Source organism: Camelus dromedarius, chromosome 29 (assembly GCF_036321535.1).
Source record: "Camelus dromedarius isolate mCamDro1 chromosome 29, mCamDro1.pat, whole genome shotgun sequence".
Taxonomy (NCBI): Eukaryota; Metazoa; Chordata; class Mammalia; order Artiodactyla; family Camelidae; genus Camelus; species Camelus dromedarius.
Genome location: NC_087464.1, coordinates 9,909,718 through 9,921,527, shown reverse-complemented (window position 1 = coordinate 9,921,527; position 11,810 = coordinate 9,909,718). Strand labels below are relative to the sequence as shown.

General features: G+C 37.1%; 1 long non-coding RNA gene across 1 annotated transcript; it reads left to right on the top strand.

Annotated features, from left to right (window-relative positions):
• The first annotated feature begins 2,153 nt into the window (after nucleotides 1-2,153).
• On the top strand, nucleotides 2,154-10,808 carry LOC116149420 (uncharacterized). Its single transcript, XR_010378384.1, has 3 exons — nucleotides 2,154-2,247; nucleotides 10,252-10,323; nucleotides 10,672-10,808. It is a non-coding gene; the product is annotated as an uncharacterized LOC116149420 (long non-coding RNA).
• Nucleotides 10,809-11,810: the final 1,002 nt, after the last annotated feature.

The window sequence follows — 11,810 nt, the reverse complement described above, 5'->3', positions numbered from 1 at the left end:
TCCAGAACAATGGCCATGATTCCAGAACTCTTCTGTTTAGTGTCCATTTTTTCCACCCAATCCAGAGAGGTTGGGTCAGAAGACGACCAGGGAACACACTTCGTGCATCCTAGCTTCCCAAGACCAGATTATCTGCTATTTCTCTGCCTAGTCTTGCCTTGGTTCCAGGTTTCACTACCCTCATTTTTAAGATCAGAACTCTTTGACCTGCGAAGTCATCTAAGATGCACATCATCCCTGCACAAAAGTATATTCTCCACATGGTTTAACTGGGCAAACTCTATTGATAAAATGTTCCTGCCATCACTATCTGATTGCTGAGCTCTTTAGGTCTGTCTGTGAAACAGCTGAATAAGGATGATAGAGACATAGAGGTGTGGTATTGTTTACCAATACAATGCTGCTAGACTCAGGGTGTCAAGACCCCTGGGTCAGCACCATTGTTTTCAATCCCTGTATCCTTAACATTGTAGGTGTCTTTCCCCAACCGGATGAGGACATCCACGTGACCATGTCTTCTATAATCATATCCTGATGAGCAGGACTTAAACATAATGACATAATATATGCTTATCCCATGCTTGTGCATAGTTGGTGTCAAATAAGTATTTTCCTCCTTCCTCTCTTCCTCTCTCTCTCCCAAAGCATGGGTTGTAAGGCTGAAGTCCCCCTCACTAAATAAACATGGCCTTTGTTGGCAAGGATCAGGTGCCTGGCAAATAGCAGGCACTCAACATATGGCTCTAAACCCCAATAATTTGAGTTTGAATCCACCATTTGCTGGTCTTTACTAAAACTCTAAATTGTAACCTGTCATCCTATAAAATGGGTATTATAAGTACTTGGAAGGAATAATTAAGAAAATCTCCCTTAGCAGCTGGCGCATAGGAAGTGCTCAAATAACTGTGGTTCGCGTGCTCACCTTCTTCAACATCTTGTCTCTGTGTGAAGCTGTCTCCCTTTTCCCTTTTCACTCTTTCATTTATAGGTCTGAATCCTTACCCTCCAGATCCCTGGGGATCTGTTCAGTCCCCCAGTTCATTAACATTCAGCAGGTACTAAGCTTGGATATGGACCTGGGGAGCAGCAGGATCATGAATCAAGAACCCCAAGCCCAGGGATCACGACATTGTCAATGGTACCTATGGACCCAATTTACTTACCTCACAACTGCTCAAGGGAATCCCCAAACCTGGCACAACATTTTAGTTAATAATATGCAGCAACCCTGAAACTCATACAAACCAACAGGACATCAGCTTCCCTTAGATAAATTAAATTAAAAAAAAACAAAACCTGTTACTGTCACATTGATTACAAATGAGTATACAGGAAACTCAGGGGATAAGAGAGTGTACGCCCCAGGTCATAGGGTGATTTAAGAATTCACTAGTATCCAAAATGCACAGAAACAGCACTGTCCAACTTTTTATTTTGAAACATATTCAAGCCAAGGAAACGGTGATGAATACAATGAATACCACTGCAGCTGGACTGAAAGGTTATTTTGCGGAGTCACCTGAGTGTAAGCTGCGGATATCCAGGTCCTGAGCATCTCAACACTTCATCAGGCACCTCCAGGTAGGACGGCGTGCTCCTGCAGCATCACCAAAGCGGTTCTCCCACTCAAAAAAGTTAACATCGATTAAAACTGCGTCAGAGCTGCATGTTAAAACCAGATTCCTAAGTGTGCTTGACCTGGGAGATTTTCTTCTTGGAGGAAAACTGCTCTATAAACTCTGATGATAGGTGGTCAGAATCCCACCCCTTAGTGGACGCAGAAGGACAAAGACTTAGCAACAAAAAACAGTCTTTGGAGGTACACAAGCGTGGATTTGAATCTAAGCTCTGCCATTTACCATCCCAACCAAACTGCCACACAGTAGAAGAAGAGAAAAATACCTACGTCATTGGGCTCTTATGAGATTCAACAAGGTAAGTTACGCAAAGAGCTTGAATAGTCATTGATCCCCAGTAAACACTGGTTTTCCTTCTGCGTGTTCCATACCAAACAAACAAACAAACAAATCTTGGAATTTTCATAGAAAAAACTCTCAAAAAAAAAGAAAAGACAAATAGCAGAACAGAACAAAATAAACAACAATAGCAATAAAAATAAGCTCTTCCTGGGTTTTTCAAATGAAACCCAAGAAACAGCGAGAAGGAGAGAGTTTGCTCAGCTGTCGGAATGACAGTGACAGGCAGCGGGCGGGATCTCAAGCTGGAGAATGGCTCAGGATTTTAGGAGTAAGTATACAGATGACTATTTATTTTCCTTAAACAGTTTGTCTAATCTTAATAAAACATGGATAAAAGAAATAGCAGTGGTCCAGATTAGCAGGAAAACCTGAATTTCGCCTGTTTCTGTTCCAGTCAGAATCTTACTGGCCAACAGAATCCCAGCCTGGGTGAGGGGCTTTATCCGAGGATGCAGCTGTGTCTCTGAAAAGCTCGTCTTTTTAAGGATGGTCAGACCCACATTCTGAAGGGAGGACAGAAAAAGGGAAGATGATCAGCAAAGGGGTTCACATTTTTTAGCCCATTTTAGGGGTCAGACACCATCCAAACACTTGATTAATGTTTTTTTTTTCCCTATTTTGTAATCTGATTTTTTTTATTTGACAAAAGTATGGGCTTCTGTCCATCTTTCTTTTTTTTTTTTTTTCTTCTTGTTCTTCTCTCTCTCTCTTTTTTTTTTCTTAATAGACTTTATTTTTTTTAGAGCAGTTTCAGGTTTACAGCAGAACGGAGCAGAAAATACAGAGTTCCCACATCGCCTTCCCCACCCACACATATATACCCTTCTACCCTCAACTTGATACATGTTTTAAATTAATTCTAATAAACATCGTGTGTGCAGTTGTGATACCACTTGATTTGGTAGATAAGCAAAATGACGCTCAGAGGAGTGAGTATGTTTTTTAGAGTGACTTAGCAAAACGATGTTTGGATTCCTCTTTAAGCCTTTTGAGGAGACATTTATTTCTACTCTAACCCTCTATTTAAATTATTTAAATACATTCATTATAGAAGTTATAAGATGGTAAACTTTTTTTTTTTTTAATTGGCAGAAGAAGTCACTGAAGCTAGTGCTTCAATTAAGCCCTCAATTAAAAATTTTAAAAGTTCCCACCCCGTATCTCCCGGTGACTGACTGTCTGACCTTGGGAAATCTCCTATTCCCATATAACTGTGCCCTTATTCTTTTAAATGAAAATGTATCTTGAGTAAAGAACTGAAGTGATAGCATACTTTTAAGGAGATAATAGATGATATAGGGTTTTTTTTTTTTCCGTTACAGGAAGACCAGAACATTAAATATTTTTGAAAGTCAAAAAAGTGCCACTGTGACTTTCAATTATGTTCCATTTCCATGCTGCCTCCAAACTTCCTGATCCCAGCTGGGATGGTGATCAAAAATGCAAAAACATATGTAGAAAAGTTATTCTTGGGGAACATCTGACCGGAAGCAGGAAATGCAAGCTATCTCACGGGACTGCCTATTATCAAAATATACCCAGGCCAGCCCAGCAGAGGCGGGAGGAGTCTGTCACCCAGATAAAGAGACTCATGGAGAATTTCTAGTGTAGAGCCATGTGAAAGGAGAGCAGGGAGAAGTGTCCCTCATGTTCCTGTCCCTGGTCCACTGCTGTGTCCAGGTGTGGCCTTGGAAAGTCTCATTTAACCACTGCCAGCCTCACCAAACACATCTACAGAACAAATCTTAATAAGGGATAACTTCAGAGTACGTGTTCTTCAAAACACTTGTCCATAGGAAATGTCCTGTAATTATTCTCAACTGATAAATAGGAGATAACGTATGCCCAGAGCACTCTGCTAGAAAATTACCAAAGTAACTTACACCATCCCTATGCATACACACACACCCACAAACTTTGCTAACTGAATTTAAAATTAAACATTTAATTGTTCCTGTAAGTCTTGAAAATATTTATTTGAGCTTTCCCACTAAAATTCAATTTCATGAAAACATGTATTTTAATTACATGGTGATTAAATTTCTTCCTTTTTTTTTTTTTTTTTTTTGGTAAATAAGATCTTCAAGCATTCTAGCCAGGTATCCTGAACTCATCCATCATAAAATCAGTGGCACACAGCAGGCAACTGGAAAAAGGATATCTTTTAACCTCAGCTGGCATAAACTGTGTATTTATTTTTAAGAAGTGGAATATAAACAGACATGCTGAGAGCCAAGTGTTTTATGAATAAAAAAAAATTCCATACACACACACACACATAAAACTTTCCCCAATGGGCCACCGAGGATTTATGTGGATGTGAACTCTATTTACTGTTAGTATTAAGGAAATAGTGGCTTTTTAACAAGTTACTCATGCCTGGAAAAAATCCCAGTTTTGCAAGTTATCCAAGATTCTTTGCCAACTGTCCGTGGGAATCACTGGGATGGGAAAAGTTCAAATGTGTTTTAAAAGAACTTGCTTAATGGAAAATTAAAAAAAAAAAAAAAGTCAAAGAAAACCAGCAACCCACTGTGCTAATCTTTTGGTTAAATAAGAATAAAGGATGGCCTGGTTGCTTTAGTTTTTGTTAGTATTATTTTAAGAAAAGGAAAAGAAAACTTTTTTAAATGTTCCATTTTTATGTTACCCATAAAGTCACATTTAGGACTGCATTTCAGTTATCCAGGGACATGATGACCTGCTGGCTTGGGTTAGCTTAAAACTGTCCTGAAATGGGGCAGGAGGACCCTCAGTCAATGCTGTCAAATTAAAAGCTTGACTTGACTCTTCATTATCTGCCATTTTCATAAAGCTCTTTTATGTTCTTGTCCAATCAAGCAGTGGTCTGGTTACGTTGTCGCTGTCAATTTTGAAACTACGAAGGACTAAAAAAAGCCAACATGAAAAGCTGAGGGATGTACAATTTTAAATTATAAGGACTCTTTTACATACAACTACAACAGCAAAATCCTAGAACCTGTTGGCTGACAGGCACCGTTCCAAGGGTTTTTATACCATCGCTCCTTTCAAGTGACACAACCACCTCATCAAATAGGCACCTTTTGATTGTTTGCTTTTTATTCTCCTTTTACAGTTGTGGAAACTGAGGCCCAGGGAGATTACATAAGTTCCATGCATCATGCAAATCCTCACGGGCAAAACTGGGATGGGAATGCAGGTGGGCGGGCTCGAGTTCTTGCCTTTAACCTCTTATGCTGCTTCTGAGAAAGTCTATTTCATGAATTCTTTTACCAAGAGATTTTATTAGGCTATATCACAAATTAAAGTAGTTCTAATTTGATATGACAGGACCCACTTTTCATACAATAGGGAATGGGAAAATGAAAGCTCTGCTTTTCCATTTGTGATAAAACAGATGTGAAAGTTACCTTGTACCATCCACCCGAAGCCTCTTCTTGTTTCCCTCTTCAAAAGGACACTTGGGCAGAAGCATCAGATGTAGCCAGGCTTATATCTAGAGACAGATCTTATCTAAGCCAAACAAACAAATAAACAAAACCCCCTATTTTCCCCCAAAGTAAACCTAGATAGTTCACTGTCTAGAAAAGAAAGGTAATAAAAGGAATATTCAAAATATTTTCTATTTCAATGCCATTGTTGACAATTCTTACGAAAGCTGGTTCTTCTGGGGAGACGCTTCATTAAAAAGAATTTTTCACTGTCTTAATATTTATATTTTTAAAAAGGAATAGTTGATTATGTTCTGGAGAGCCTGCCCGTCATTTATTTTTAGCATTCATACCCTTATGGAAAAATAGTAAGTCAGGTTCTTTTTTTTTTTTGTCTGCATTTATATTCCTTGATTTTTTTTCAGAATTTAATATCTAGGTGATTGCTTTTACTTGGCACTACTGGGAAACACTGCCAGCCCAGATCTAAATATTTTCACATACAACTACAACAACAAAATTGGGCTCTGCCGAGCTCCTTTGATTTATAGAGCTTCAAAAAATGGATTTCAGATGCGATTTTTGCCAAGTTGTAAACCAAGAAGTCTTAATTTAAATTTTTCCTGACAGGAACGCTAATTCTTCATCTGAGATAAAGTATTTCAGGATTTTCACACACATAAAATAAGGTCTCTAAATTGCATTCAAGCTGGTATTATTCGCACTATGGCTCTTTTAATACCTTGATAGGCAACATAAACGTACAATATTTTCACTGGGTAGAGTCCCATTGGAATGACTAGAAGAACGTTTATGCCACGAATGCTGGTTATAATTTTTGCGGTAAAAATACTAGTCAGCATTATTTTATATTAGAGCTGAGGATGTCACTTTAAGTTTATAAAAGAAAGTTGAACTTTCTAATTGATATCACAGAATTTTTTTTAAGGACCATACATTTCATGGAAGTAGGAGGCCCATACTTACAGTTTTAAAAGGTGAAATTAGCAATAATATCTACCGCAGTCACAGAATTTTATGTGTGTTGCTTGATTTCTTCTCACTATGCTATCAAAATACACCTGAGAAAGGTGGCATTTCAAGTCGAATAAGAAAGATTAAATTACTCAGTAAATCCTCTTGGACTGAAAGGCTATCATTGGGCAAAAAATAAAGTTAGATTCCTCCTTTACATCATTTACCAAAATAAACCCTGATATAGTAAAAATTAAATGAAGAAAAGAAAAGGCAAAAGAGGAGCAAATGAATGATTATTTTCATTTGATTGACATGCAAGCCTTTAATAACCAGTTACAGCTTTGGCAAGGGGGAGTGATTTTTAAGCAGGATACCAAAGGAACCATGATTGGTAAATACCATTACATCAGGGAAAGAAAAAAAAAGTTTCACATTGAAAGATCACTGTAAGCAGCATAAAGCAAAGAAAACCTGGGTGCAATATTCAAAATATTCGACTCATCAAAAGATAACATCCTTTATAAGTGAAATGATCTCACAATCAATAAGAAGATGACTAGCACCTTGATAGAAAATTAGGGCATTTGCCATCATAGATACAATTTTGCAGGTTAAAAAAATGTGAATTATAAGAATTTGTTACAGTTTTCACTTTTGAGAGTGGCATGCCTTAGCGCGGTGAGTGATAACTTGTGTCAGGTTGTATGGTATAAGAGATGCAGGCCCTCTGGAGGACAATATTCTTGAATTTAGAAATTTCACTTTTAGGCATTTATCCTATGGATAAAAGAAGCATGGATGCCCACCAAGAGCTAAGTTCAAGGACAAGAAATGCAATAATATTTATAATAGCAAACGTTTGAAAAAACTTCAATTTATAGACATACTCGATTATTTGAAGAAGACATCGACTCAGTGAAATATTTAAAAACAGACAAAGTACCACCTAAAAAGTATATTAAATGGCACGAAACGTTATCTGTGTTGTAATTGTTACGTTAAGTTAAAGACCTAGTCGCGAAGCAATATGAATAGCGTGATTACGTATTTCTGTGTATCTGTGTGTATGTGAGGACGTAATCCCTCCTTCACACGCCAATTGATAGGACGAAGTTCTGTGTTGAATACTTTCCTCTCCTTTCCTTCACTTTTACATTTTCTGTTTCCTTCCTAGGATTATACATTGCCTTTTTTTTTTTTTAAGTTAAACGTAATTGTTTACTATTTTACAGAAATGAGTACCTACCTAAACACTGTGAAAGTCCAATAGGTGTGAAAAGTTGTGATCACATATTTTGATCAAAATTCAAAAGAACAGTAAAGCCCTCCCGGGGGCTACACACTGATATTTTAATGTCCTCAGAGTACAGGTCTTTCATTTTATACTATAGGAATGACAGTTTGAGAGACATGCAGGTGAATGGCCGAGAGTCAACTCTCACGTCTCTTGTTTCTGAGCTCTGGGAAAATAGAAGCCAATGCTCTTCTTAACGGTGGAAGTGACACATTTATGAAAACCCAGGGCAACCATTAAATTATCAACTACACTTCTGTTGTGTTTTTCTTTAGAGGGTCACAGTATTATCTTAACCAAGGTTAGCTGGGATTTTTTTGTTTGTTTGTTTGTTTTGCCATTGTTGTTTCCTGGCGTTACATTGTTGGTGTAGGAAGTAATTTAAACTTTATGGTCCATTTGAAGCAAGATTATTTACATCTGCGTGGCAATACCTGTGTGCCTGCATGTAATTTATACTTCACTATTATTACTTCTCAAATTCCTCCTTCTTGGTTGAATTTATTACCATTGTAAGCTTGCTGTTTTTCACTTTGGTTAGTCAGAAATTTGAAACTTTTTTTTTTTTAAGTTTTCTAACTAGGGACTAACAACTGTTGTCTGTGTGTGTGTGTGTATGCTTGTTTTGTGCCTTTTTTTTTTTTTTTTTTTTTTTTTGGTATGGCATTTAGCATTTTAGTGTTTGGAACTTAGCTTTTCTTAGGTGGGAAATGAAGAATCCACAGTGAGTATTGTGAGATTAGATGTGGTTTTCATGAATGTAATTCAATATTAGTTTATAAAATTACACCAAAAATATTCTTGAGGATATCACAGGCAAAATATTCCTTTGAAAAAGTATAATTTTAATCAATAAGGCAGCAGTATGTGTATAGTTCAGATTAGAGCTTCATTTCTTTAGTACAAATTGGAAGCCCATCATAGTGATTTAAATTCTGGAATCTTGAGTTCTAGAATTTTGGTTTAACATACTATAGAACAAGGAGAAACCTTCTATCAGCAGTTAAAACCTCATGCTTAAATAAAGTCACATCTCCAAACAGAAGACCATTAAAGATCCCCGGATGCTCCCCTTGAGAAAAAGGATGTCTGTGACAGAATGTTCCCTGAGGTCACTGCATTCTGTCTGAATGAGTCCTGACAAAACTGTGTGTCGTTTCCCGTGAGCTGGTGTGTGTAGCTATGAAAGACGCTTTCAAGTGCTATTCATCTTCAGTGTCTGTGATGATACAACGTGTTTGAAGAAAAATTTTAAATGAGCCTTTAAGTCTTTAGGGATGCACAGTATGACCAGAAAATTCACACTTCTCTCCTCCCCAAGTCATAAATTTCTGTCTCCATGTGGTGTCCTGGTGGAGGATGTGTGACCATTGATCAAGGATGGCTCGCTCCTTTCTTTCTTTCTTCCTTTCTTCCTTTCTTCCTTTCTTCCTTTCTTTCTTTCTTCCTTTCTTTCTTTCTTTCTTTCTTCCTTTCTTTCTTTCTTTCTTTCTTTCTTTCTTTCTTTCTTTCTTTCTTTCTTTCTTTCTTTCTCTCTCTCTCTCTCTCTTTCTTTCTCTCTCTCTCTCTTTCTTTCTTTCTTTTTTGACGTATAGTCAGTTACATGTGTCAATTTCTGGTGTATAGCATAATGTTTCAGTCATATATACACATACATACATTCATTTTCATAGCTTTTTTATTATAAGTTACTTCAAGATATCCCAATTTTTCCATAATTTTAGAAATTCCATGACCCTCTGTTACTCCAGGCCCTTCTCTTCTCTGCACTTGCCTAAGATTCCAGTTTCATCCAACGATGAATTTTCCATCTCCACTGCTCTCTCTCTTTTTTTGTTCATTAAAATAAAGAATAAGGGTAAACTATTCAAAAGGGGAAGTTGAGGGAAATCCTAATATTCAAAGAAATTGTGGGAGAACAACCAAACAGAATAAAAGGCTTATCCACTTCCTCTCATCTTAAATCTCTAAGGAAATAGGATAACTCAAAGGTCTAGTGATTCCTGTCTGAGGTCATCTTTCTTTCCAGTAGGAAGGAGAGGATGAGGTTAAGTGGCTTGCACAGAAAAAATGACCAAAAGTGGGGTACAGGTTGGGGGAGCAGTGAAACACCTCCTTCTGCAGAAGTAATAAATGGCCCTGCTGTGTGGTTTTAAACAAAATTCGTTCCAGAAGAAATCTTTCTTTTTTTGTACTTTTAAGTGGCACCTGATCCAGGTAAGAGAAGACCTCAATCTAAATAAGTTTTTTGACGGTGACACTAATCGTTGGCCTTTATTTTTTCATAAACTTACATGAAACTTGTGCCTTTATGTGTTTTGTTCCTATTGACAACTGAATCAGGCAAATTTTCTACCAAAAAAAAAAAAGATGAAGAACAAAAATAGAATGCAGTCTTAAATAGTGAACATTTATCTTTTTGCTGTAGACATGTCGTTTCTTTTAAGATGTTACAGTGCACTTTATATAAACGCTCATGCTGTAGGTTGTAATCTTGGGCTCTGAATCAGGAAATTTCTTCCTCAGCCTAATTCAGACTCTCAACCACATTGGTCATTATTATCTTTTTTTTTTTTTTTTTTTAAAGCTGAACCATTGTTCCTGGCTACTTGCTGTTAGTTAAACTGCGCGATAACATATCCATAGGAGGAGTTCGTAAGTAAGATCATACAACATTCTGTTCTCTAGAATAAACATTTGATTATTTGGAGCGAGAGAGATTCCCAAAATAAATCCAGTGGGAGGGGAGAGGGTTGGAGAGGAGAAGCTATCAGTCTACAAATGCATTTGCAGGGCATTACGATTAAAATTGATATAATGTTCCATCTATCTCCTTGGCACCTGTTGAATTGTTGTACTTACCATTAGTACTCCATTTAATACCAGACGGCAGTTAATAAATTTTTCCTTCCTGTGCAGGAAATTGACTAAAAGACACAAAATTAGCTTTTAAATTTTAAAGAATTAAGATCTGGATGGCTGACTTCTTTTCCTTTTTTTTTTCCAGCTACCTTGAGAATGAGCTCTGAACGCTGTTCTTTGCACAGCCAGCACCTGTGAGCTCCTCATTCCTTGGACTTTGCTTCAAAAAGAGGTAATGTCTGTGCTCTCCCAGATCTGCCCTGCAGCCGTTCTCAGGAAAAATCCGGGCTTGGATAATTGTCTAGGCCTCAGGCCCCAGAGGCCAGAGAGGTCAGGCTTTTGTGTTGGGATGTTGCCTGGACTTCTGTAGATTCTTTGTCTGGAAAAAAGATAACGAGGGCTTCCTGCACCCACCACACTCCATCCTCAACTGGATGCACACCTTCCAAAAAAGGGGACATCTTTATGGCTTCCATGGGGACGTTATATAGCTATTTTGAATCTAAGAAACAAAAAGGCACATTGTGCAAAAAATATAATGCAGCAAAGTCCCAATGTGAGAACAATGCATAGATTGAAGTATAAAAATCAAACCTCTTACTTATGGTGAAAAAGAATATGAAAACGAATATATGTACATTCATGTATGATGGAAGCACTGTGCTGTACACCAGAAATTGACAGAACATTGTAAACTGACTACACTTCAAGAAAAAAAATACACACACAAAAAAATCGAACCTCTCAGTTGATAAAATTTTTTGAGACTTTTCAAAAAATCTATTTTGATATATAGTGGCTAACATTTGTAAATCTCAAACCCCCAGATTTATCCCTTCCCACCCCCATTCCTTGATAACCATAAAATTGTTTAATGTCTGCGAGTCTGTTTCTGTTTGTAGATGAATTCATAGTGGCTTTTTATTTTTTTTAAGATTCCACATATGAGTGATATCATATGGTATTTTTCTTTCTCTTTCTGGCTTACTTCACTTAGAATGATGATCTTTAGGTCCATCCACATTGCTGCAAATGGCATTCTTTTATTCTTTTTTGTGTCGGTTGATAAAATTCTTATGCAGAACAACGTGTGAAACTTTATATAATAATAAGACCCACATAAACGTCTTGAATTGGTATGATGGACACTAAGACGAAACACTGCTAGTATTTAGAAGCGCAATGTTAGGATGGCAGTGGGTTTTCATTGTTTGTTGTTGTTTAACAGTTTGTATCTTCATTTGTTTATTATGTCTGTTTAGTTCATGAGAAAAGAGAAATATT